Below are 27,514 nucleotides of genomic sequence, written 5' to 3'. Positions count from 1 at the left end.
GGACCTGACCGAATCTTAATAATAAGAATATGTTATCCACGGGAGCTCTAGTAGTTTCGGCTTTCCTCATGTCATAGTAGCATCCCCACTGGGACTCTGTGCTGAGAAATTTTCCTCTGTAGAGACTGCTGGTCTGAGGGGTCCTGGGCCCTCTGGCCTATGGTTCCAGCCAGGACAAGGTGTGGTCTCAGTTTCTTCGTGTTGCTAAGACTTTATCTTTGGTGAGTGACTTCCCATTTATTTTGAGAAAAACACTTAAGCCTTGGGACTTTTGGTTAGGCAAATTGTAAAGATGTGTCTAATATCCTATTTTAAAATAAAAAGGTTTAAGAGGCATCTGAGTGGCTCAGTGGGTTAAACATCTGACTCTTGATTTCAGCTCAGGTCACTATCTCACAGTTTGTGAGTTCAAACCCCACACAGGGCTCTGCACTGACAGCACAGAGGCTGCTTGGGATTCTCTCTCTCCTTCTGTCTCTGCCCCTCCCCTGCTAATCATGCTCATGTTCTCTCTCTCTCACTCTCTAAATAAATAAATAAGCTAAAATAAAATAAAATAAAATAAAATAAAATAAAATAAAATAGTTTAAAACAGTGAGAGAGAGAGAGAGAGAGAGAGAGAGAGAGAGAGGGGATCTTTAATCCCCCTATGGATGCAGTGAGTGGCACAGGTTTTGATGATACAACCAGGGCATCAAAGTATCAAAGGAAATTTTTCTATCTTCCCACTCTTTACCCTAAACCAAGCTCTTTTAGTTTTAGTTTTATTCTTTACCCTAAACCAAGCTCTTTACCATGAAGCAGCAAAGATGGCCTTCATGACCTTTACACATTATCCTAATACAGTCATATAGATTATTGAAGGGAAAAAATGAGCTTTGGGACATATATTCTCTATATTATTTATTTTGTCTGTGTTCCAAAGACAGCATGGGCCTAAATTTTGGCTTTGGGACCCAGGGATTGAACTTAAGCTAAGTATATAGTATTACTTAAATGTAGTTTCTTAATCGTGAAACGTTTGGGGTCTGGTTTTTAGTATACGGTGTTTTTGTTTTTGTTTGTCAACACTCTGAGTTGCTCAGGAAGTCATGTGATTTAATTTAATGGGTTATTATGGCTGTCTGTTGTTCATATGGTTGTTGACTGTTGTTAGTTTAAAAAATGTAAACTATTAGGGCGTATAGATTTATGGGGCCTGCAGAGGCCCCATTTTTTGTCTCTAATCTTATTTGCTTTCCCTTTCCCCTACCTGCATCACAGTAGAAATTTATCTTATAAGGCAAAAGAATATTTAAATTAATAGTAGCAAAATCATCTCCAGGGAAACAATAAGAAATGATCTTGCCTATGTGATAGAATAAAAATAGAGTGGTAGAACGTGGATTTGACCTCTATTCCTCTGCACAAGCATGATAAAAAGAGGAAAAAAGTTTTCATTACATGCTCTTTGCAAAATCAATCAATCAATCAATAATAAGTGGCCAACTTGTGTATAGTTTGTATTGCCATAATTAAAATATGTTTCATTATAATTTTCATAAAACTAATACATAATTGTGCAATGTTACATGCTGAATTCCTGAAGGTCCTGTGCTCATAAGCCTGATCTAAATGCAACTTGAATGCCAAGTGCAGCTCTCATTCTTCATTTTAGGTTTATGAACTGGAATTTAAATGCCATTTAACATGCATGTGAACTGGGTCCCTGAATACAATACTAACTTTCATTTGAATGATTCTTATCTCATTTTTTAATTTGTGTCTAGCTCATCTTTGCTACGTAACAGTGAAGGATGGGGGGAAGGATATAAAAATTTTGCCGCCTACTTATTGAAACATAATGTGATGAAGAGAGGAGGGAAGAAGATGGAATATAGTCACAAAATAATAATTTATCCTCCAGGTCTGAAAAATATCCAGTCAACAATTTGGAAACGTTAGTTTATAAAGAACAGTCAATGTTATTTCTTATTCAGGGATATGAAATATTATTTAATGTATACTTGACCTTAATAAATAAAAGTAAATAAATCTTATTTCTTATTACACTTTCTTTTCAGAAGCACTATTTCCAATGGTTAGCTTGCTCATTAAACATTAAACTAAATGAACAGTAATCTGAGAAGAATAACACGGCTTGCTTTTTTTATCAGACACTATACTGAATATTTTTTGACATTAATTTTTTCACTCATTAATTTATTTGTTTCCATTTTTAAAAGGCCAGGAAACAATTGTGAGACAGTTAGAACACGGAGGTTAAGCACAGGCTTCAAATCCTGCCTCTTCCGTTTACTTGCTGTGTGACCTTGGGCATATTATGTAACCTTTCTGTGCCTCACTCTTTTTCTGTAAAATGGCTGCTTATCTTATAGAGCAATGATCAGAATTAGTAAGTTAATATATGCGACTTGCTTGGAAGCATGCTTGGAAAATAATAGAGCGCAACACATGCCAAGGTAGTTACTAGAGAATTTGCCCAGCATGGCAATAAGATGCATAATTGGTAGTTGGTAGATTTGTCTGAATCTAGAATTTGGAGATTCAACCAAAACCAAAACCAAAACCAAACCTTTTTATGTCATTGTATGTATTGTATCCATATGGGTAAAACAGTGGTAAAATTAGTTGAAATTTAGAAATAGTTTGTTAAAATTATATTTCTTTAAATGAAATTCAAGAATAGCTTGCAATCAATAATGTCATTTCATAAATGATCACATCTTATCTCTCAGGGGGTAAGCTGCTGGGCAGACTAAAGGCCTAGACTGATAATTACTATTATAAATTATTACTGATCAGAATGTAATACATTACTCTTCATAGAGCAACTATTCAATGAAGTCTTCTACTTCTACCTAAAACATACCTTGCTCAGAAAATGATTCAAGAAATGTTAACTGATGCCCTTCTCATCCATGATGATACGAGTTCATTTTTGAAATTGCTTTTTTTTGTATGTCTCTTACTATTCATGAGTGAATATATATCTGTATTTATTTCTTTATTTTTGATATCTTAAATGACAGTTTCAAGGCTCACCTTCATGGTATAATTTAGAGTAGGAAAGGGATTCAATGTGCACATACTCAACCAATGAAAGAGTATTTAATCAGTGCTTCCCAAAGGCTCAGTTTTAGTGCTGGGTTGATTTTAAAAACTGACTTGAAAGGCATTTAAGAATTCATCTATACGCTCCTTGAAATATGATCACTCTTCTGTGTAATATTCCTAGTTTCAGAGACTTCCTCAAGAGACTGATTTGACTTTAATTTTGCTTACAAAGATGGTACCACCATTTACTGGCCACGATGCTAAATACCTTGTGCACATTCTGCCACTTAATGCCTTCCATGTGGTCATGCTGTTACTATCCAAAATTTATAGTGAAGAAAATGGAGGCCTACAAAGATGATGTTACCTGTCCAAGGTCACCCAGCCATGATGTACATTGAAGAGCCAGGATGAAACTCAGATTGTCTGATCCCACCTACCATCAGCAGTCAGAACTCTGATTGTTGCTTCCACCCACCATCTTGAATAATCTTCTTTATCCAAGATCTTTAAGTTGTATTTACTTGCATTTGGCCCAGACTCTTTCCTTGCAGGGTTGGGCAGCCCAGTCTTCATTTCCCACCTTAAATGGAAGGAGTCTCTTGTGGCCCTACATATCCTCATCATATTTTGGCTACCATTAGTTTCTCATTCATGTATTTTGATATGTGATAAACAAATAGATCTCCCGCATAAAATCACTCACTCTCTTTCCAGAATTATTGCCACTTAGAAAGGCAAAAGGCAAAAAAGGCAATGATTTGCCTATTCCTAAGAAAACTGTTGCTATCCAAAATTAACAAGCCCTTTCAAGATGGCTGTCTGATACTCTCGCTAAAATAGTATAAAATGTCATTTACCGTCTATAATTCAGAACCATAACATCACATATACATATTTTTTAACGTTTCTATAATTGTGGCCAGCACACATAAATTTCAGGCTAAAGAAGTATGAGCGATATCACATAGATCCATATCAATCCTTTGTATAGAGAAAACTTCTTTCTAAATATGCTGAAACCTGTAAAGAGGATCTCCTTGTCAGCAAAGATTACATCAATAAAGCTTTCAAAGAAATCTTCTCTTTGGGCAAGAGTTCAGTTTTGATATTCAGCTGTGTTCTGTTAACTTGCCTGTCGAGATCAATTAAAGTGGTTACCGCTTTTTTATTTCAAAAACGAAGTGGTTCTTGATCCTGGTTGTGGCTTTACATTTCATTGGGTAGATTTAAAAAGTAAACTACCCTTGCCTGGACCCCATGAGCATATGTAGTTCATCTGGAGTGCAGTGTGGACACTACTCCTCCTAAGTGATTCTCAGGTGCAGTTAGAGGTGAGAAGCATGGGAAGAAGTCAGCAAGGTAGGAAAGGCCATTTTCTCCGCAGCAGCACTAAGTCCCACAGCGATCTGTTCCCTTCTCATTACTTTATAAACCTTAAAACTACCTGCAAAATTCTTCGGTCACGGAATTCTTCTAATACCTTGCCATGACACTTGAAACTATGTAACTTTAAGCTTAAGAAATTGAAAGAAGTGCAGCATGGGCAGATTAGCTCTGATCAGAAAACCAAATTATCTGGGTTCTGGGGAACCCATCGGTTAACCATTGGAGAAAGATTAATCCATTGATTAACCTTGGAGAAAGTATATAGCCTCTCTGGTCTTCAGATTTGTTCCTGAGTCTCATGCCTGCTGTCATCTTTAAGGTTCTTGAAATCGTCAGTGGTCTGTCTGAGACCACTCGATGTCCCACAATTTTTAATCATCGGAGAGATTTTTATTTCATTTAAAGATCCCAAGGAGATTTTTATTTTTTTCTTAGTTTTTTCTTCTAATTTTTATTTAATTTCTAGTTAGTTCACATATAGTATAATATTGGTTTCAGGAGTAGAATTCAGTGATTCATCACTTACATATAACAGCCAATGCTCATCGTAACAAGTGCCCTCCTTAATGCCGGTCCACCATTTTGCCCGTCCCCCACCCTCTTCCCTCCATCAAGTCTCAGTTTGTTGTCTGTCATAAAGAGTCTCTTAGGGTTTGTTTCCCTCTCTGTCTTTTTTCCCCCCAGGGGATTTTTAAAAAGTAGCCCAATGCTATCATTTCCTTGAAACTTAATGTCCTTTCCTGTGGATCAAAATCCTTTTTCATACCTCTGGAGAAGTAAACCTCTCCAATCACTTTCATACAAACTCCGCCCTCAATGTTCAGGGAACTTGTTCCCCATCAAAGCCCCTAAAAGACTTGCTCTTCCTGCTCATTGGAGCCCGAGTGACCTGGCCCAGGAGCTATCCCGTCTGGCACCGTCATATACACAGGAGCCTCAAATCTGTGCTCTGTGTTCTTAGGATACATTTCAACTTCTTTATCAGTCTTGGTCACCATGAATTTCCTTCAGGTCATGACCTCCCCAAGATTGTCTACATGTATAGTCATCACTGAGTGCTTAAGAAGTCATAGTCAAAAGGCCAAGTAGTTTATTTGTCATTTTTTTTCACGGATCTTTACATACTATTTAAAAAATAGCAATAAGTCACTCTTTATTACTGATATTGCACTTCTTAAATTTGCGTACTAAAGACTAACAGGAACAGACATTTCTCATGAGGAATGAATACTTGAAATGTACTTGGCAGTAAGCATATGAGAAAACAGTCAATGACATCATAGATGCATTGCATCTGGTCACAAATACCAGTGACATAACTTACAATAACCTTTTGCTTATTGAAAATTGCCCAGACTCCTGCTGTACTGTTCCTTTGGAAAAGCTGCTTGGTATGTAGTGTTTAATTCAGTATTTTAAAGCCATCCTTTTGTAGGCCCGTTCCACTTTAGCGAAAGTTACAACGCCTTGTGTGTGTTAGTTTAAAAAAAAAAGCAAAGTTTATCGCCTGCCTCTCTCTCTCTCAGTATCAGAATATTAGTATTTTTAGGTGAATAAAATAGCCTATTTTAGAGATCTGTAGAGGGTAAGCTTGAATGTGTTGTTAATTTCATGTGCCGTCAGGGTGAATAGATATGAAAAGGAATAATTTGATGAAAACATCCATGCTTTAGTATTATAATTATTTTAACAATGATGAAGTTTTATTATGGGAATAGAACCCTGTTTTCTCCTTCTCTGCCACTTTTTTTGGTATTATGGAATATTCACAATTTGAGAGAAGTCACTCCATCACTAGAGTCATCTTATCTACAACCCCTAAGCGAATTGCTTTTCCCACTATCTAATTTATCCAAAGAACATCTCCCTGGTCAGTATTACAAGCCATTTTTATTATTTTCCTACACTTGTTTATTAAGCATTTTGCACGTCATGTTTTGTCAACAGGAAAGGAAATGTCACATCCAATTTTTTCTTTCTTTTTTTCCTCTCCTGCTCTATTACAAGATTGAAAGCCTAAAGAACAAGAGTTCAAATCTTGCTTGAAATATAGACACATTTTTCTCAACCAGAGAAATTCTGGATTTACGTTTCATTTTCTTGTGGAAAAATTACTTTAATTCAATTTTGGAAAAACCCACACATTTTACATGTGCGACCTGTAAATTTGTCCCTTGATTTCATTTAGGTGCTTGGCAAGAGTTCACAGATTTTGCCAACAACTCTCAAAGAACTGCTTTAATGGTCTAATTGTTACAATTTGGTAATTAGCCAAAGTCGCATTTCGAGGTGTGACCGATAAGATTTGGCAGTTAGCCAGTATTTCAGAAAATGGACTAGAGTCATAGAGATGCTACTATTGTTCTCGTCTTCACGTTTATACTTTTACTTTGGACTCCTGAGACATACGGCTTTTGTGACTCTGCCACAACCTACTATTCCCAACACATCCCTGACAGCTGCAAGCATCTTTGGGGAAGTGTCCCCCCAAGTTCCTGTTTCCAGTCATTAATGCAAAAGAAAGAAAAACGCTAGAGGCACTGAGAACCATCCAACGCTTCAGCTGGCTTCAGCAATTGCCACTTGCGCAAGACCCGTGTTTGTGAAAGCAACCCAAGAATCTTTGAACAGGATGTAATCAACCTCCGATCTGCTGAGAAACACTGCAAAAATGACTTCCCCCTGCCAAAAATAATAATGTCGTTTATGAGCAGCCCTTCCATGTCTAAGGAAGAAGTAGCCCCACGTGTGAGTTTCTGCTGGCTTCGGAGGAGCAGGCGAAGAAAAGGGCAAATCCTACCAACCCCAGCCTAAAATACACGGCATCAGAACGCACGGCAAGCTGTGGCTCATTCCAAACGTGCTGGCAATATCCGGGAAGACTCCTATCCGCAAAAATCCAAAGGGTAAGTGACCCCGGACAAAGGGATTAGATTTGGCAGGAATTCCGTGCTGTCGCTTTCCCTCTGTAACCAAGCTGCCTTGTCTTGTGAAGGCAGAGCTGTTAAATACCTCTCAGTCACCAGCCCCAACCCAAATCTTTCTTTCTTTCTTTCTTCCTGTCTTTTTTTTTTTTTTTCCAAAATATCATTTGGCAGCTTCCCTTAAAGGACATCAAGAGCTCAGGAAGGAATATTCATGAATGCTCCTTTAGATAAGTTTCATCACAAAAGCCCTGCACCTACCTCCGTCAAGTCTGGGCTGCTCGGTCCGCATGGGCTGGCTGTGAGAAAAGACCCCGTATGATGGCTGCTCCGAATTTACCAGAAAGAGAGGACCTGAGATGCTTGTCCTTTAAGTGTCTCTAAACATGGTTTGCATAGCTGGATCTCCGCTTATCTGTGCCTTTCGGCTTTCGCTTCCATACATGGATCTGTTCCCAACAGTAACTCCAAGCTGCGGAAAAGAAGCTATCTGGCAGCTCTCCGCTTCATCCAACACATGGACGATAAAAATACACATATAGAGATCCTTCCAGCCAGGCCCGTTTCCCACCCCGCCGTCCTGCCACTGTGCCTTTTTGGAAATACGCTTTCAGATTGGCATTTCTACTCCCCGGACGTTTAGGGAACAATCACTTTTCCCCTGATTCCCACGTAGAGCTTTTAGGATGTGGGTTTGCTTAGCTTATGAAAACAGAGGCACAATTATAACTCCTTACCACGGTCTGGTCTTCATCCTTAAAGATTTCAGCGATAAGATAGGTACAGGACCTGAAAAATGTTGAGTGAATGGTGAATGTAAAAATGAATGTCTGGACAAATGGATGTGAATTTGTACACGAATGAATACATACATACTTAATGTATTTATTTAGTTAAGACGAGCTGTGAACACTCTGAATTATTTGTCTTAAAGGATAAGGTAGCAACGGAAGGTCAGAGTGATCAAAGTCTTCAAGACAGAAGGAGAGGCCAGGTTCTTCCGGACACAGCTTCTCATTTAGGATTTTGTGGCAATTCCTACTAATCTACCATCTAGCATACAGTTCGAGATTCAGAAAACTTTTTTATAATGTTAAAGAATGTAAATTCGAATAGAAGACTAGTTGCTATATTTATTAAGTGTCAGCGATGCTTTAAAAGACGCATAACCTGGACCGGAATTTGAAGGGTAGGGAAGGAGAAATCTGGCTGCGGCTAATAAAGCTCTAGGTGAGAGGTCCTCCCCCAGGGGGCTGTAGAAACTCCACTTAACCTTCCAGTTCCTGAAAATTTGGCTTCTCTGTTTCAAAATTTCTCTCTTTTTTTCAGTCTGTTGTGACGCGGACGTGTGTGTGTGTGTGTGTGTGTGTGTGCGCGCGCGCGTGCGCGCACGTATGTGAGAGAATTCCCGAATAACATTTTTCCATTAGCCTTTTTGTTCCCAGTCCTGTTAAAATTCCTATAGACTCTCTTATCTGAAGAAGAAAAAATAAATTCGAGGTATGCAGAGATAATTCATTTTTGTGTACTGAAATGGAACAAGTTTGCTTAAAGCCTTCCAGAGGAAAAGGAGAAGGATGGATGATGACACAAGATTGGCAAAAGGATCATTGTTGCGGGTGGTTGACTGGTCGCTGGGGGACTCATTATATTATCCTCTCTCCTTTGCGTACATTTTAAAATTTGTGTAAAAGAGGGAAGGGTACAAAATAGCTGTACTAATGGCAAGTTGGAGGAATTCTGGATTTGAGTAATCTCTGTGCAAAGCACTAAGGCCAGAGCAGGGAGGGGCAATTTTTTTTTCATTCAAAATATTATGACATTCAAACCTTCCCCTCCCTCCCTTCAATCAGACATATGTGTGTGTTTGTGTGTGTGTAGAGTCTATATCGTAATACATTTTATGTTATTATTATCTGTATATCTTCAATCTGACATAAATGTATAGATAGATTCCACTTATTGGTGCATTTTATGTTGTACAGTATCTACACATTATACGTATGCATAATAATGTGTTATCTGTATACAAATATATATTCTATATAAAAATAATGTATCCGAGGGAAATGAAGATATGATATTTAGTTAGTTAATTGGTTACTTTTTAAGACACGGTGTTTAAAAAGCTGACCGTATGTAGCTCAGTGGCGGACCCAGCAGATGGCGGCTGTGCCGAGGGAGCATTCAGTGCCCTCTCTTCCCTTGCCTTTTTCTACTTTAGAATTCCTAAAGGGAAACTTTGTTTTTTCACTGCCCCTTGCAGCCAGGGACAACCGTGTAACACACGTTCTGGTCAAATAGGCATAAATAGGATTCTCCTGGGTGAGACTTCAGGAAAGTGTGTCTTTATCTGTAAAAAGGGACAGGGTCAGCTTTGCCCCACTTGTCCCCCTACCACCTATTTCCTTCCCAAAGAATGAACCTGAAGACTGAAACTACAGCCGCTGTGTGGTGACCCGGAAGGGACAAGGGAGAGGACAAAGGCCTATGAGGTAAGGAAGCTGGGCCAGACAGGCAGAAAGAACTTCAGGTATTGACAGCCTCACTGAGTTGCCCACCCCGGACTTCCTGTTCTTGGAGAAAAATAAAACCATAATTCATACAGAAAGTGGACTTTTAATTTTTTTTCAGATGCGGGTGTTTGGGTGGATGATGGTAACATTCAGACTCCAATTCTGATTTTTCCACTCCCCACTCCACACTTTTCAGTCTTTCCCCAAAACGTTTAGGATAAAATATAAATTGCTTAACTTAGTTCTCAGGGATGTTTTAAAATTTCCTTGCAATTCACATATTTTTTAAAAAAGTTTTTATTTATTTATTTTGAGAGACACAGAGACAGTGGGAGGAGCAGAAAGAGAGAAAGAGAGAGAGACAGAGAGGGAGAGAGAGAGAATCCCAAGCGGGCTCCACACTATCAGCACAGAGCCTGATGCAGGGATCAAACCCCTGAAGCCGTGAGATCATGACCTGAGCCAAAACCAAGAGTCGGAGGCTTAACCGACTGAACCCTCCCAGGAGCCCCAATTACAATTCACATCTTAATCTCGTCTCTGGTCACTCACCCACCCAGGTCCTTTCATTGAAGCCACCTCCAGTGACCTGTACTGCATGCACAGCCTGACTATGTAGAAAGCCGTGGCTTTCCTCACATTTCTTATGCTATTTTCCTGCGCCTTTTCTTTCTGCGTAGAACATTCGTCATTGTCTTCTGTGTTTAGCTAACTCTCCTTGAACTTCAAGGCTCGGATCAGCTGCTCTTTCCTCCAGGAGGACGCTGGCCTTTCCAGTGCGGTTTAGGATCTGGAGCACACGTTGTACAACTCTGCCTTCCCACGCTATAACTCTAGGGTAACTGCTATTTCACCCGTTTGCTTTTTCAATTCAGCTTCAAGTTCCACAAAGTCAGGGAACAGATTTCACCTGCACTTGTATTATTAGGACTTAGCCTACAATAGGCATTCAATACAATATTTAACTAAATAAATGATGGAATGGATAGATCAATAAATTATTCTTGATCAGAGAGAGAAAGAAAGATTTCATGGAATAAGTGCATGGCTTGGAATTAGACTCCTCACTCTTGAAGCAAGGTTAGAACTGAGACAGGCACAGATTCAGGCACAGACCAAGGACCAAGTACAAAGGTCCCGAGTTCCTGAGTGAACAAATGGTAGATAAGAAGGCAGGAATTCCAGGTGGACAAAGTTGAGTCAAAGCCAAGAGGCAATATGGTACAGAATCTGTTTGACTAACTGTGAGGAGTCCACCTGGGCTGAGGCTTGGGATGGAGGAAACCCAAAGGACCTTGAGTGACAGGCTTAGCATGTTGGTTTGGGGTATATTAAGTGGAGGAGTTACAACACAATCAAAGTTGCGATTTTTTTTATGAGACTTAATTTTCCTTCTTGATGAGTTTTGATGGTAATAGAATGCTATAGGAATCTTGAAAGCAAACGTTTACAAAGAAAAGCGGGTGGGTGGGTTCCTACTTGGCACTCTCTGCAAGAAAATTCTTCTTTTTTAAAGCTTATGTATTTATTTTGAAAGGGGGGAGGAGCACAAGCAGGGGAGGCGTAGAGAGAGAGGGAGACAGAGGATCCGAAGCGGGCTTGGTGCTGACAGCAGAGAGCCCCATGCGGGCCTCGAACCCACAAACCGAGGTCATGACCTGAGCTGAAGTCAGATGCTTAACCAACCGAGCCACCCAGGCGCCCCAACTCTGCAAGAAAATTCTTAATGTCTTCTTTGCTCCTAAAGGGACATCTTACTTTCTAGGTTCACTATTAAATTTAATGTGTTAGAAGGGAAGAAGGAAGAGGAGGAGGGGTGTAGAAGTGTATAATCACACCTCAGAATGAAGTGTTGGGGCTTCAGCTAGTTTAAAAATTTGTCTGCATGCTTATACGATCACTTGTATTTTAAATTCTTCCCAGGGCTTTGAAAATGCAGAACCATTGTGCTTAACATCAGAGATTGCTTCTAGAAGATCTCTTAAGTAATTCTTTTTTTAAAAAGTTTTTAAAATATTTATTTATTTTTGAGAGAGAAAGAGACAGAGCAAAAGTGGGGGAGGAACAGAGACAGAGGGAGAGACAGAATCTGAAGCAGGCTCCAGGCTCTGAACTGTCAGGACAGAGCCCGACGCAGGGCTCAAACCTATAAACCGTGAGATCATGACCTGAGCCAAAGTCGGATGCTCAACCGACTGAGCCACCCAGGCGTGCCTATCTCTTAAGTAATTCTAATAGCTCTAATATAATAAGGATATTTAATTCATTTGATGTTTTCATTATTAAAATATTTGATTATATGTGGTGTATATCCTCATATGTCAGATTACGTGATCTGGTGCTTTCAAGTCATCAACAACGATTTGGCTCTAACCGAGCTGGTGGCACCCAGGGAGATGATCTTGGGTAAATTCATCTCTTTTTTGCTCTTCACAGGGTTTGATTTTGTTCTTCTATGCCATTTGCAAATGATGAGCCCTCTTCCTCTGCTTTGGAACTCATGTCCCATGATCTGCAAGAAACATTTTTTTAACGTTCATTTATTTTTATTTTTGAGAAAGAGACAGAATGTGAGCGGGATGTCAGAATGTCAGAGAGAGAGAGAGAGAGAGAGAGAGAGAGAGAGAGAGAGAATCCGAAGCAGGCTCCAGGCTCTGAGCTGTCAGCACAGAGCCCGATGCGGGGCTCGAACCTACAAACTGTGAGATCATGACCTGAACTGAAGTCGAATGATTAACCAACTGAGCCACCCAGGCCCTCCTGCAAGGATTATTTTTAAAAAACTATTTGCAAACAGATTTTTGGGGGGTGTTTGGGGGGAGGTGCTTCCAATGATTAACACCTGAACAACAGAATAGAAAGCCCAAACTGGTCTCGTATTCCTTCTGGGCTTTAAGGTCTCAAACCCTTCATAGGTGTCCAATGATACTCTTTTGACTATGTGAATGTAAGGACCTCCCTGTAGAAGCAAGCAAGAGAAATGGTATAGTCATAGTTACTTGTGAGTTTAGTCCTATTTTAAAAACATTTTAAAAACAAATCAAAGAATACAAAATCAACAGTATTCAATTATTTTTGCTCTCTATTGAAACTGTAGATTCTCAGGGGCGCCTAGGTGGCTCAGTCGGTTAAGCGTCTGACTTTGGCTCAGGTCATGATCTCACAGTTCGTGAGTTCGAGCCCCGTGTCGGGCTCTGTGCTGACAGCTCAGAGCCTGGAGCCTGCTTCACATTCTGTGTCTCCCTCTCTCTGCCCCTTCCCTGCTCATGCTCTGTCTCTGTCTCAAACATAAATAAACATTAAAAAAAAATAAAAAATAAACAGAAACTGTAGATTCTCCTTTGTAAGTGGATTAGAATATTCCTGACTTCAGGAACTGAGCCCATTATATACTGTATAATCTATTTATAGTACCTAATATGGTGTTCTATACTAAATAAATTCCTAGAGTAATATTTCTAAATAAATAAATTTTAAAAAATATTAAGGACATTAATCTACTCAGATTTTGCTGTTATTAGGATTTTTTGTCACCAGACACTGACTATATAAAAAAAAAATCAGTGTTTAAAAGGATTTACTAATTGTAATAGTGTATCATTTAAAGTGTATTCTATCTTCCTGTGTAGACAGCCTAGTTAAGCTTGATCATGTCCCTGGGCTTATCACTAGAGAACAGGCAGAGACATTAATGCTAATGTAAAATATAATGAAGAAGTTTTTTGTTTTGTTTTGGTTTTGCATATATTTCATTGAGGTATAGGGAGAGCTTGAAGAGATTAAAGGGAAGAAATTGCTTACAAGTTATTTTCACTGCAATTGTTGGACACCGGAGTAGAGAGAAAATGTTGGAATGCCATAGCATTCTCTCTCAACACCGCAGCTGGACCCTAGTGATTTTTGCAGGAGAAGGTGATTAAAGGCACTGATGAACGAGGAGGCATCCCGTCAGGCTTAGTTGGAACGAGACTGATTTGGAAGAACTGAGGGGTAAAACAGAGAACTATGAGGCTGTGAAGGCAGGGAAGCATTTCTCCAAACACACTTGGCCATTGGTTCAAAGACAAGTTGAAAGACTTTGCAAAAGTGCATGTTACTAAGCATTTCTTACAAAGTAACCATGCCCAGGGGCTCACACAGCCGTCTACGCCCATAAAATATTGTATATGTCATCTACGCTATGCATTAACGTAGGAAAAAGGCATGATGAGTGTTTAGAAAAATGCACAGACATTACACGAAGATATATATTTCTCCAAAATGGAGCTTATTTTATTTGAGATACTTTCGGACTACCTACAAGCTACTTTAATGAGATTGCTTTCTGAAGGCAACAAGTTCAATAAATCATTCTGCTTTTCTCCAGTCTTTTCATCCTGCATGTGCAATTTTAACCATGATGGAAGGAGACTCTCTGGTCCAAAAAACTCAACATATTTCTTATCCACAGACACAGGTAAGTGGAAACAACCGTTCTTCCGTGTCGGCATTAGTCATTGTGATCTGTTTTTAACTTGTTGCAGAGTCAAATAACACTGGTACGTGTCATAAAATGTCTCCAAATATTCCTGGGCTTGTTCATTTGCTTCAAGCACATAAAGAGGCAAATGTTAAAGCAATGTGTTCTGATCAAGAAACAGCTGGAAATGGCAGCTGCCTGATACGGAGCAATCAAGAATGGAAGGTTTATTTTGGACGAGAGGTGTTGTCCAACTGTGAGACTGAGTGATTGCAGCTGAGAATAAGTGCAAACACAATCAATAGTGGCTCCAGGTCTGAACTCATTGAGAACCTGTCTCGTGTCATGTCTTTTTCTGCTGCCACAGTCACACTACATCCGTAGACGCCGATACTATCCGTGGAGGAGGTAAAAAGTTCTTCAGTTTATTCTTATTCTTAAGGACAGCTTCTGAGCCATCATGATTTGAAATTACAATGACCAAAAGGCTCCTTCAGAAAAAAAGAAACAATATATTCCAAAGTCAAATTGTACAACGGGCAGGTAAGAATGCCTCAACTTTAAATGGTCTTGGGTGGGCATTGCCTCAAGAGCCAGCCAAGTTGTTCTCTGCTTTCTGGAGTTGTATGACTATGGGCGAAGTGATTTCATTCTTCCCGGTCCCTAACAGTGTTGTTATTTTATCAATACAGACCGTAGAAGCAGCTCAATAAATATTTTCTGTTGAACAATCTATAATCGCGACATTTGATATTGAATTTCAATACTACTTCAGCATAACCTGATTGAATTCAACTCCACTTCAACACAAATATATTGTTCAAAATATGTGTTTCGTTATGCCTCATTATTTATAGTCATACTTCATGTATCACACACAGATATATCACAGACACATAAAGACAGACACGTAACTACGTAAGAAATATTCCTCAAACGTATGCTTTGTGGAGGATATCTTAATAATAGCATTTTTTAAAATAAAAATCTTTCTCCTGTTTATATTACAAAAATGACCACTTGATGGTTCATAAATCTTTCCCTTCTTTCCTTCCTGCCTATATCTGTGTAAGGCCTTGATGGGCCAATCACCACATGGAATACAAACACGGATAAAATAAAGTTCCTGACCTCGGTGGGGATTAACATTCACTTGTTCCTTCACCCGATCTTTCCCAGCTAGCATTCTCATTAGACGCTTTCAGTTAAAAACACAAAAACAAGAACAAACAGGGGCGCCTGGATGGCGCAGTCGGTTAAGCGTCCGACTTCGGCCAGGTCACGATCTCGCGGTCCGTGAGTTCGAGCCCCGCGTCAGGCTCTGGGCTGATGGCTCAGAGCCTGGAGCCTGTTTCCGATTCTGTGTCTCCCTCTCTCTCGGCCCCTCCCCCATTCATGCTCTGTCTCTCTCTGTCCCAAAAATAAATAAACGTTGAAAAAAAAAAAAAACAAAAAAACCCCCCAAAAACCAAGAACAAACAAAAAAAAACCCACTTATTTTAAAACCCCGGGAGTCAGCCTGGAGCCTGGGCAGCCTTTACCCTTGCTGTAGCTCTTCTCTGCTTTCTACACTCAGATGTGCAACCCTCTTTTTCATCTGGTTGCTTTTATAATGCCAAGGGAAGAAACACATTATTTGGAGTACAATCTTTGGCTCCAGAGTATCGAAACGCTCCTCTTCGTGACAATGCCAAGTGACTTTATTTGTTCCATGAAGCCCTTGAAAACAGTAAAGCATTTGAAACATCGGAGGGGAAGCTGTCAAAGGAAAAATAGAATTATCTCCACCACCACCTACACTCTCTCGAACAAAATTATAATGTCGTCGTATGGAAGGAAGTCCGTTCCATAGAGCACTACTTTTATTAACATGGGCGTGTAGTCCTGGAGGCTTAAAGGTGTGAGGTCTGACCAGGAGATAAAATAGAGTATACCATTTGTTGGTATTCATGCAGCATTTTTCTTCTGAGGATCCCAAATCGATTAATCTTCCTTGTGGTTTGAAATCTTAGCCAGTGTGCTTTAATATATCTAGCAACCTCGGAGTAAGCAGGTCTCAGGGTAGATGAAGCTTTTAGGGATTTAATTTCTTGTTAAGCCTGGAAAACAAGAGGGTAATGACCTCTAAACCCCGGCAGCCCATGCACCCAGGCAGTGTCTTCATGGACTGTTGCTGCATGGGTATGGGGACATTATTCAGAGCCCCAACCCCAACATTGCTCCTGCCCACGTGATCCTCTGCCAAGTAACAAATTGAAAGGCCCAACTCAATCACTTCTTTGAAGGCCCAGCGTCCATACTCAGAAATGGCAGAGGGTTCATTCCAAAATGTTTGTTTTCTACTGAAAAGGCTACATCAAACTTTCTAGCATCATAGCAATAGCTTTTAACTTTTAATTTAAAAAAAATGTTCTATTTAGAACATTTATATTTCACATCAGCATAGTTATTTTGGGGTTGAGATGCCATACTAAAGAACCATTAGGTCCTTATGATATTAGGATTTATGCAAGAAAGAGCACATTGTTACCATGGGGATAAGTAAATAGTCTTGATCTGAGACACTAGTTCCCACTGCCAAGACATGGGTGGGAGAAGGTGGTTCCCACAGACTCTGTTTTCTCTAGGCTAAAAATATCGTATGATTTCTACTAAAGGGCAATTAAAAAAATTCTCAGTGATTTAACCTAAAAGAAGCGTACCCTATCATTTTCAGAACAATTCGGCAGTGAGCTCGCTATCTAATACTTAGGGACGGCATTTGTATGCAGTATTAATTATGCTCATGCGCCGTCATAGCAAAGGTGGTGTTGCAACTGCAGCTTTTTTTAGTGATGTTTCACATTGGCCTTCAAAAAGAAATGGTGTATAGAGATACATACATCACAGACATAAATGACTTCTTTTTAAGGGTTACGATATAAATTTAGCACCTTGAAGTTAACTCTTCAAAATAGCTGTTTTGGGAGCACCTGGGTGGCTCAGTTGGTCAAGTGTCTGACTATTGATTTAGGCTCAGGTCATGATATCATGGTCAAGAGGTCGAGCCCCGCACAGGGCTCCACACTCAGTGCGGAGATTAAGATTCTCTCTCTTCTTCTGCCTCTCTGCCTCTCCCCTGCTCACACTCTCTCTGTCTCAAAACAAACAAACAGAAAGTTGTTTTGGCTTGTGAAATGTTGCTTCAAAAGGTTGTGATGTACGTGAATTCTCTGACTGTTGCTTTCACGGCCTCTAGTCAAGAAATCCAAAACATTACAATTCTTCTCCTGAAGCTCACTACTAAGTAATACGTCAAAGTATCTACAATTAACCCTTGCATTCACAAGGTGCTGTAGAATCTGCAAAGTGATTTTACCGTCAATCATTGTGCCCCATATACTTCACAATCCTATGAGATAAGCAGGGTTGGTAATAAGGTAATAGTCTCCTTTTGTATGATGAGATTGAAACGTAAAAAGGTCAGAATGATTGCCTAAACCTACAAGGTTAATAAGCGAAAGACTGAGCGCGAGGTCTCACAATGGAAGAGACTCTTCTTACTGTGGTGTTAGGAAAATGACACGCTTCATTTCATACAATTGGTCCTATAAACTCTATCATCATATCATCAAGACTTCTGGATTCAATTCGGTGACAATGAACACTAAAGTGTGATGTGAATTATTGTCTGAAAATGTTGTTGAACTAAACAGCCGTTAAGTCACATTATCCATTGGGTGGGGCAGGATATCATTCATGGCCCTGTAAGGGCATTTATTTTAAGAAAATTTGACACACATTGAAAGGAACTAAATTTTAGTTCATTATACATTTTGCCAAAATTAAGTTTTATTTTACCACTTAAAAGGTAGGTTTCTTCTCCTCCTCGTCCTCCACCTCCTTCTCTTCACTGCCCTCCCCTCCCCGACCTAGTGTGACTTGTGAGCCCTTGGTAAGTTTATCATCGCACAACTCAACCTGTTTCTTTTTTTTTTTTTTCCTCTTTGTTTTTTGTTCTTTCATTACTTTGCTGGAATTAAGGTAGCACCGCCAGGTTTAAAACATTATTATTATTCCTCATGCTGTCTTCTTCTGAGGTATGTGCTTTATATAGAATATTTGTTGGGCTCTTTCCAGGTTTAAATGAGTATAATTCATCAAGGGATCAACACTAACTGAAGAACTAAAGTCTATGCATTTTGAATGACTGCTTCTCAGAAGTTCCAAAGCACGTTTTCTTCTTAAACATCGCTCCTTTTCCTGCCGGCTCGTTACTCCCTGAACATCATTTTTAACAGCACTGGCTTTGATAAGAATTTTACTTTTTCCAACTGTCCCCTTTGGAGACTTCTGTTGGCTCCTACTACCCACGTCCTAGAGTCCAATGTTTCTAGTCTTCTAGGCTTTGTTCTCACCTTACCTTTCATTCCCATGAGTCACCCCCGTGACCTTCCACAAGTTTTATTTTCTCCTTAGATTGTAGAGTTGGGTTCTTATGTTTGCTACCAGAGACTCCCACTTGCTATACAAGAAGAAAACGAAAGTGTTATAATTAATGCTGTTTCCTCATGCAAATAATACTATGAAATAACCAAATATTTTTGTTACCGAGCATTATTTATTACAGCAGCATTATAGTTTCCTGAAATCACTAACATTCATTTATGGAGATATTTTTACATTTTGCTTGAATCTCACATTATTTTTCACCGACTGTGCTTATCCCGTTCTGAGGGAGGGAGCCCAAATAAAATATATCCACTTTCAAAAGCTCCCTACGATCTTTATACATGGAGCAGTGGTTCCCAAACCACATCAAAATCTGCTGGGCTTGAGACTCACTCTTTTGGATAGTATACCACTTACCAGGCTCATTTAGGAGACATAGAAACAGAAGTTCTGGTTGCCCAGGTAATTTCTCTAGGTCAAGGACAAAAGTCATTTAGCGTTTTCTCCAGTCTAGGAATCTGTTTGCTCTGCTAATTGACCTAGCCGAATCAGATCAATAATGCCCCTTATCCGCAGTGAAGAAGGTAAGAAATCCATTCCAAAGTGGTGGATGCTTTGCTTTTCTCTCCTTCATGCTGCCTGCTAATGTGAATCTGGGCGTAACAGACACTACTTGGCAAAAGGTAAGTGCACCAAAGTAAAAACCATATTCTTAATGAGTTCATTTATTCCTGACAGAGGCTTAGGTTTTTACCCATCCAAGATCATCATGAAGTCACTGTGAAAAAGTGCCTTCCTATATTTTGAAATCTTGAGGAGTGGAGACTGGAGGGAACGGGGTGAGAACATTGCCCGCCAGGGTCCCTCTGGGTTCAGGTGTCGGGCATCTGTGGATTTACAACAAACGCAGTCCCCTGGAAGCTTACATTCAGATTGGGGCCAAAAAATAAGCACAAGAATAACCAAATCCATTCTTTACCAATTATATATATATTTTTTCCTTCTCCTTAATATGTTAAAGAAGGGATGATGGGAATTTTTGGAAAATAATTGGGATAGAAACTCGTTTTCTCTAATCCAGTCTACTGCTTGTCCTGTGTTCCCACATCCATAACCATTTGCCCAATCACTCAGGTTTGGGACCAGCCTTCCAACTGGTCTCCATGCCTCCTGCCTGGACTTCCTCCTGTCTTCTTCTCACATTGCATCCAATATGATCTTTACTAGGCTTGTATCTGATTTTATCACTCTGCTGATTTAAATCTTTTAGTGGCTTCCCAGAGCTTTGTGGTTTCTCTCAAAATCCCCAGCTTGCTATCCAAGCTCCTTCAAGTGACATGGCACCTGCCTGCTTCTTTTGTCTCATCTTTCATTTCAAGCCCACAAGCATCTTCTGCTCTGGTCCTATCAAACTCTTTGCCTCTGTCCTCAAGAATTTCCCAGATATCATTCTCTTCACTGAAAACATTTTTATTTTTTTTTAAGTTTTATTTATTTATTTATTTTGAGAGAGAGAGAGAGAGAGAGAGAGAGAGCATGAGCAGGGGAGGGGCAGAGAGAGGGAGGGAGAGAGAGAATCCCAAGCAGGTACTGCACTGTCAGTGCAGAGCCTGATGTGGGGCTTAAACTCACAACCCACGAGATCGTGACCTGAGCGGAAACCAGGAGTCGGACGCTTAACTGACTGAGCCACATAGGCACCCCTTTACTTAAAACCTTTTTAATCTCTTCTACCCATTTAATTCCCATTCTTCAAGACTGAGTTCTTGAAAAATACTCCTTCTGACTTCTTAATATTCCCGCCCCCCCCCCCCCCCCCCGCCTGCCTTGTCTCCAAATCACCCTTAGCAGCTATTTTAGGACTTGTCATATAAGATTACACGTTCTGGTTTATGGTTCTGTGCTGTCCCCTGGATGTAAAACTCTATGAGGAAAGGGCCACCTGGGTGGCTCAGTCAGGTAAGGGCTTGACTCTTGATCTCAGCTCAGGTCTTGATCTCAGTGAGTTCAAGCCCCACGTTGGGCTCCGCAATTGAATGTACTTAAAAAAAATAAAACAGCTCTATGAGGGGAAAGGGTGTGCCACTATGTCTTTATATGGCCAGCACCTAGAGGCATGCAAGTTATGTAGCAAACAATCAGATCTGCTTTTGGAATTAAAGAAGAAAGTGAATGAGTTAATAAAGCAAGGAGATAGATGGATGATGTAAACTTAAGTTTGCCAGGAAGGCAGACTTGCAAAGCACACGTTGCCACAAACAGTTTCTCATGGCTGAGTATCTCCTTTTGCAATCTCGTCTCCACTCTTTCCCTTCTGCGGAAACCATGCTTTTCAGGCCCAGCCCGCCAGGACTCTCCCCAGGACTCTAGGTGAGGCTCATTTCCCTCTCTAATAAACATCTACTGGCTATCCCGTACTCTTGCTCAATCAAGTTATCTCATTTCCCTGAACCAATTAACTCAAAATTTCCATCTCTTCTGACATGTTTTTCTCAATTAATTAGAAAAGAGAGTAAATTCCCATTAGTACTCTTGTATCTGAATGTGGAGATCATCATCCACTTCTTCAGCCCCAAATACAGCTCCATTGTTTCATTAGGCTCACAGCACACTAAGGGGTGAATGAGAACCATAGAGTCCGAGACCTGAGCGTGAGCTCCAGGCTTCCCACTTTCTGTCTGTGTCATGTAGGGTCTGTTACCTCCTCTTTGCGTTGCAGGCTCTTTTCCAGAAGGTTGTGGATTGCAGCGTCCTCCACGTACAGATTTGATAGTATGACGTGATAAGATCGGTTAGCCTCTAATCCCTGACACATAGGTTCTCTGGAGATCAATAGTCGTTATGTGTGTTAATATGAAAGATCTTTCTCTTGATATTAGATAGGTTGAATTTCATTTTGTTTTACACTTCTAGGTCATGGACTTTTCAATATTGCAAATCTTAGTAAAATAGGCACTTTATCATCTCCCGTCATCACAAGAAAAAGAAGGGTGAGTAGAGCAGAGTAAGGTATTTTGACCGAGACCCCATGCACATAACCTTTATTACAGTACCTTGTTATAATTGTTCTATTTATTATTGGCTATTAAGAGTTGTTCATCTCTTACTGTGCCTACTTTATAAATTAAACTTCCTCATAGGTATGTATTGTAGGAAAAAACGTATTATATGTAGGGTTAGTACAACTGCACTTTCAAGCATCCACTGGAGATCTTGGAAAGTCTCCCCACAAATAGGATGTACCACTGTATGACCTTCTTTTAGCTCCTTGAAAATGTTCTCCTCTCACCACTGGACCTTTGCACATTCTGTTCCCTATGTTTAAAGGCCCCTCTGCACCTCTTGCCATTTATCTTTTGATTTCTATAAAAACTTCAAGCATTAGCTGAAAAATACCTTGCTTGAGGGAGCTACCTCTGAAAAGCCGCAGACTAGGTGAGGCCCCCATCATATATGCTTTTGTAACAACCTCCTACTCTTTCGAGCATCTATTAAAATTCTAATGAAGTTAAGTATGTTCACTTGCCTATTTTTCACCTTTTGAGAACTGGTATGATTTCTATTTCTTCACCACCTTATCCACAGTATAAGCTCCAGCGTTGTGCTTATGCTAAGAGCTCAATAAATAATTTTTGAATGAGTATGTGAATGATGGTAAATGACCTGGACTCCAGGAAGGCACTGTGCACCTAAGGGGGAGTGATGATAAATCAAGCTGGAGAAGACTACAAGAGTCAAATATTTTTTTTAATTTTTTTTTAATGATTTTATTTATTTTTGAGACAGGGAGAGAGAGAGCATGAGCAGGGGAGGGGCAGAGAGAGAGGGAGACACAGAAACCAAAGCAGGCTCCAGGCTCTGAGCTGTCAGCACAGAGCCCGACACAGGGCTTGAACTCATGCACTGTGAGATCATGACCTGAGCTGAAGTCGGATGCTGAACTGACTGGGCCATCCAGGCACCCCTACAAGAGTCAAATCTTGAAGGGCGTTGAGTGCATAACAAATCTGGACTTACTCTCAAGTGTGATTAGCAGCCATTAATTTTTTTTTTTTTAAGTTTGGACTTTTTCAGGTTTGTTGACTGGCTGAAGAGTGGATTGGTACAGAAAGAAGCTGGAGTCGGGCAAAACAATTAAGAAGCGAGTGCAATTATCTGGGAGAGGAAAATTAAGAGCATACCCTAAAGTAGTGTTTCTCACATTTGTTGCATACCATAATCGTGTGGATGGTTAGTAAAGCCCACAGAGGCCCAGGCCCCTTGATGTAGGAGGGCTCATGGGCCTCTGTATTTGTACCAATACAGTTTCCCCAGGGGATTCTGAAACCCATACATGTGAGAACCACTGAAGTGAATTTAAGATAGTGAGATGTAGTCTTGATAAAGGTGAATGATTTTTTTCTTTTGAGGCGGGGGATGGGTACAAGTAAGGAATCCATGCTAAATTCTAGGTTATTGGCCACAATAGCCAGTTCTGCCATTGGCTAGAATGGAAAGAGATCATTAGTTTTGCATCTTTGTTATTGGGATTAAAGTTAGGCTCATTCTCCTCATTTCATTGGTGTCTCTCCTCTACAAAATCTATCCCAGTTGGTCCGTGAAGAGCTGGGGTCGGAATCCCTCCTGCCGTGATGATAGAGATTATAATAGAACTCACCATTCCCCCTCTATGATAAGGTCTTACCAATTCACAAGTGAGAAGTTGTATGTATCTCAGAATTACATGCTTTTTCTCTACGTGTGTTGTGTCACTGTCCACTTGATTTCTCTATGAAGGAAAAAGCATGTGACGTTCACTGCAGTGCTTCTTATTTTGGTAGTGTTAGGTATTTGCCCATTTGTTGCCACATCTTTTGCGATTCACAGAAGTTTACTCTGAGCACCCAAACTCTGGATAATATTAAATCTTGTGAAAGAACAACTGAGAAAGTGTTTACCCATCATCTGCATTAGGTACCACCCACACACTAGTATGGTGCTAGTATTTGCTGATCTTTAATAGTACTACTGAAATTGAAAAAAATGTGTTGCAGATTTAATATTAGTTTGGCGTCTTCCTAAGGCCTGGAACATGGTAGCGTTCCTTGGGATTTGTACTCTAGGGGGAAATAGAAGTGTAATTTAAGGGTAAATACAATTTACTGTGTAACGTAAGAGTAAATATCCAAGAGCAAGAATCAGGGAAGATCCAAAAGGTACAATGGTCTGGGTTGATATTCCTGTCTCTAGTCTCACCACACAATATAATTCACCTTAAATATGTTTTTAACTAAAATATTAAAAACGTCCCTTCATTTGTCATAGTTACAGACAACTGGAATCACAGAAAGGGCTTGAGCGCTAGTCCGGACACATAACCAACCGTGGGACCTTGTGCTCATCACTTAAATGCTTTGTGTGTCAGTTTCCTCAACTTTGTTTTATTTTATTTTTTTAGGTTTATTTATTTATTTTGAGAGAGCACACACGCACATGAGTGAGTGAGGGGCAGAGAGACAGAGGGAGAGAGAGAGTCCCAAGCAGGCTCTACACAGTCAGCGCAGAGCTCCACGCGGGGCTCAAACTCACCAGCCGTGAGGTCACGACCTGAGCTGAGATCAAGAGTTGGTCGCTCAACCTACTGAGCCACCCAGGAGCCCCAGCATCCTCAACTTTAAGATGATGGGAATGGCTAGTCTCTAAAAATCCCTTCTGGTTCTACGGTTCTGAGATTCTAGGTTCTATCAACTGAGCATCTGTATAGATTTTAATAGAAATGTGATTTCATCTGGGAACATCTGTTACAGTGTATAACATATTTTGCCAAGTCCTTGACCTTAATTTTATCACTGGCATCAGATGTTCCTTTATAGATTCTGCTCTGCATCTTACTGAGGGAACACCAGTTAGGCTTGTGTCTTGAGTAGTGTCAGTCTGACTCAAAAAATTGGCCAGATTTGTTAACATCATCATTAAATGACTTCTTAATTAAGATTGTCAATACCACCAGTGATACAGTTCAATGCTATTTTAGCATTAGAAATTACATAAACTACTCATTTACATTTTTATTTTTATACTTACTGCAAAATAAAAGTATTTTTGTTAAAGGCGTTATACTTTTTCCCAAATAAACATGGATTCTAAAATAATTCTGTAACACACATATTAATTGAATAAATATACTGCTGTTCCATTTCTCCTAATAAAAGAAGATTCCCTTAATAATAATTATACTACTTCTATTATTAATTTAGAAACCTGCTTCTTTCCACTGAGAATTTTATTTTTATGATTTTCTGGCTATAAGAAGAATTTAGTGTGGGCCATAGAAGTCCCTCAGTTTTTACTTAGTTGAAACCAAGGAGATAGAAATAGATTTTTTTTTCAATTTTTGCCTTTACGGTTTGTTCATTAAGAGAAAAAGTACAGGGGTGCCTGGGTGGCTAGTCGGTTAAGCATCCGACTTCAGCTCAGGTCATGATCTCACAGTCTGTGAGCTCGAGCCCTACATCAGGCTCTGTGCTGACAGCTCAGATCCTGCAGCCTGCTTCCGATTCTGTGTCTCCCTCTCTCTCTGCCCCTCCCCCACTCATGCTCTGTCTCTGTCTCAAAAATAAATTTAAAAATATTTTTTTAGAAGAAAAAGTGCAGTCTTCTATGGTTAATTATTAAATCCAGGCAAATCTTTGATCCCAAGGGGAATAAATGATAATAAATAAAGAGCAAACAAATAATGCATTAGACTCAGTACACTTGGTGATTTGCCTCTCGGCATCTCTATTTTCCAATCTACAGATGACGGTGGGAAGGCATGAAATAGTAATCACCTTGTGAAATGTACTGAAAATTATTTGAGGTAACAATAGGACAGCTCGTGACCAATAGTATCGTTGCCAGGAAGTAGCTACTATTTCATGATTAATTTAATATGCAGAATTAAGTGACATGTAAGAAGTTTCCCTGGGCTCGTGCTACTTTGTGATTGCATGCTGGAAACACGTTCGTTGTATTTGACCTCATCCTCTTTCCTTTAGAGTGAGGCATACAAATGTCAATAAGCATATTGGGCCTCCTAACACTGTCTTCCTTCCTTCTGTTCCTGGTACTGTATTGTTGGTCATAACTTGTCATGTATTTTTAGCATCTGGGGATGAAGTGTTGATTTTCTCTCCCAATACGGTTTAGTATTTTTAAATGAGCTTCCTATTGTAGTCTCTTTTGGTTAGCCTTGCCTCTGTTTCTTCTGAGAAGCTTTTGATTACTCCATAAAGGAAACTTCAAGGTGTAATAGGATATATATCCTTACAAGAAATAAATACTTTCAATGTTTTTCAAAAGAAATTCTAGAAAGCATGGTGGAGACATGCATTACCTTTTCTGATTCTTTCAGCCTATTGTCTTCTTTGGTTCCTTTATCCCAGGCCAATCTCTGTCCTCCACCTGTCTGCACCGGGTGACCTGCTCAGCCACTTGGAATCTTCTGTTCCCACAGAGCTGGGTCAGCAGTGCTGGTGTTTTCCGGGCACCTTGCAGAGAGGGGTGGAGACAAGTGACAGGAGGAAGGGGAACAAACATACCCATTTGCACTGTTCTTTTCAAAGGTGAAAAATTGTGCCTACAAAGAGTAACTCTTCTGTGCTCACTGTGTCTTTTGGTGGCTAACTGGGGCAGGAACTACCATCTCCAAAGACGTTGGGAATCATTAGGGTTAAATGATCTGCATAAGGTCATGCAGTCTGGAAGCATTCCAGATCAGTTTTAGTCTGTATCTTCCAAATGCAGCTCCAGGATTCTTTCCACTCATTGGTTCCAACATCTCTATTCTGGGAGTATTATCAGAAGTGCCTGAACTTGTCTTTGGGAAATCCCGTCATTCACTCAAGTGCTTCATGAGGCATTTTGATTATGAAAACAGAAGAAATCTTAAAGCTTTGCTATGATGACAACTAAGAATGTTAACAGTCTTTTAAAATAAGATGTAAGGATTTAGGAAGATATGTATATGCTCACTGTATCTTCTCAAAAGCAGAGTGATTCATATTGCCAGAAGCTTCATCCGTAGCAGACCAGAGAAAGACAGTAGCCGTAAACAGTTTGTTCTGTTTCTGGAATAGGTAAGTTTTCTTCTATGAATGTGGGAGAAAAGGATGGGGTTGTTATAGGCTCAATACTCACCAATTTGTATTCCATACAAATAGCATAGTACCAATTGCAGACAAGATACTAAAATGCCTTTTGAGAAATGCAATGAAAGGTTGACTTGAGGTCCTTGTAAGGTCGTGGCTAAAATGAAACAAAATAAGATACAAAAGTTGTGACACAGTGCCTTGAACATGTGTTAGAAACAATTAAATAGTGTTGTTTTGTTTTTGTTTTTGCTGTCAGATGAATGAGATCAAAGCATTCAGAAAATTCCCCTTGATTTCAGGGAAATAAAAGCTTAATAGTTCATAACAATCAAAATTAATTATTTTAGCAATAAATATGCATGTAGCATACTTCGGAAATTGTCTTTCTGTAAAAGTGGTCCTAAGCTCCAGATCATATTATAATCATGTAGGAAGTTAAGAAGAAGAAGAAGAAGAAGAAGAAGAAGAAGAAGAGGAAGAAGAAGAAGGTGAAGGAGGAGGAGGAAGAGGAGGAGGAGGAGGAGGAGGAGGAGGAGGAGGAGAAAAAAGAAAAAGAAAAAACCAACCAACCAAAAAAAAAAAAACAAACCACAAACCAAAAGAACCACAAAATATCAAGGCCTCCTT

General features: G+C 39.8%; 1 protein-coding gene and 2 long non-coding RNA genes across 6 annotated transcripts in view; 1 reads left to right on the top strand and 2 right to left on the bottom strand.

The window, feature by feature from the left end:
* The window catches only part of SLC8A1 (solute carrier family 8 member A1), a 390,461-nt gene extending 382,665 nt beyond the window's left edge, over positions 1-7,796 (bottom strand). For 2 of the 3 annotated variants that reach the window (XM_027033627.2, XM_027033626.2), the window contains exon 1: positions 7,632-7,796. The gene's annotated coding sequence lies outside the window, so the exon portion shown is untranslated. The remainder of the gene's footprint in view (positions 1-7,631) is intronic. The other variant, XM_053201001.1, reaches the window with a different exon arrangement.
* LOC113592497 (uncharacterized) lies at positions 5,814-15,771 on the top strand. 2 transcript variants are annotated; one of them, XR_008289562.1, is made up of 3 exons: positions 5,825-7,352; positions 9,789-9,865; positions 10,567-15,771. It is a non-coding gene; the product is annotated as an uncharacterized LOC113592497 (long non-coding RNA). The 2 variants fall into 2 exon arrangements; XR_008289561.1 differs by having other exon boundaries at positions 5,814-7,352; positions 9,789-15,771.
* Positions 11,892-27,160, bottom strand: LOC113592501 (uncharacterized). The gene is made up of 3 exons (XR_008289563.1): positions 26,131-27,160; positions 18,748-18,849; positions 11,892-12,398 (listed from the first exon to the last, which is right to left on the bottom strand). It is a non-coding gene; the product is annotated as an uncharacterized LOC113592501 (long non-coding RNA).
* Positions 27,161-27,514: the final 354 nt, after the last annotated feature.

This window comes from Acinonyx jubatus, chromosome A3 (assembly GCF_027475565.1).
Source record: "Acinonyx jubatus isolate Ajub_Pintada_27869175 chromosome A3, VMU_Ajub_asm_v1.0, whole genome shotgun sequence".
Lineage (NCBI taxonomy): Eukaryota > Metazoa > Chordata > Mammalia > Carnivora > Felidae > Acinonyx > Acinonyx jubatus.
The sequence above is the reverse complement of the archived record's forward strand: the minus strand, read 5'-3'. Positions and strand labels throughout refer to the sequence as shown.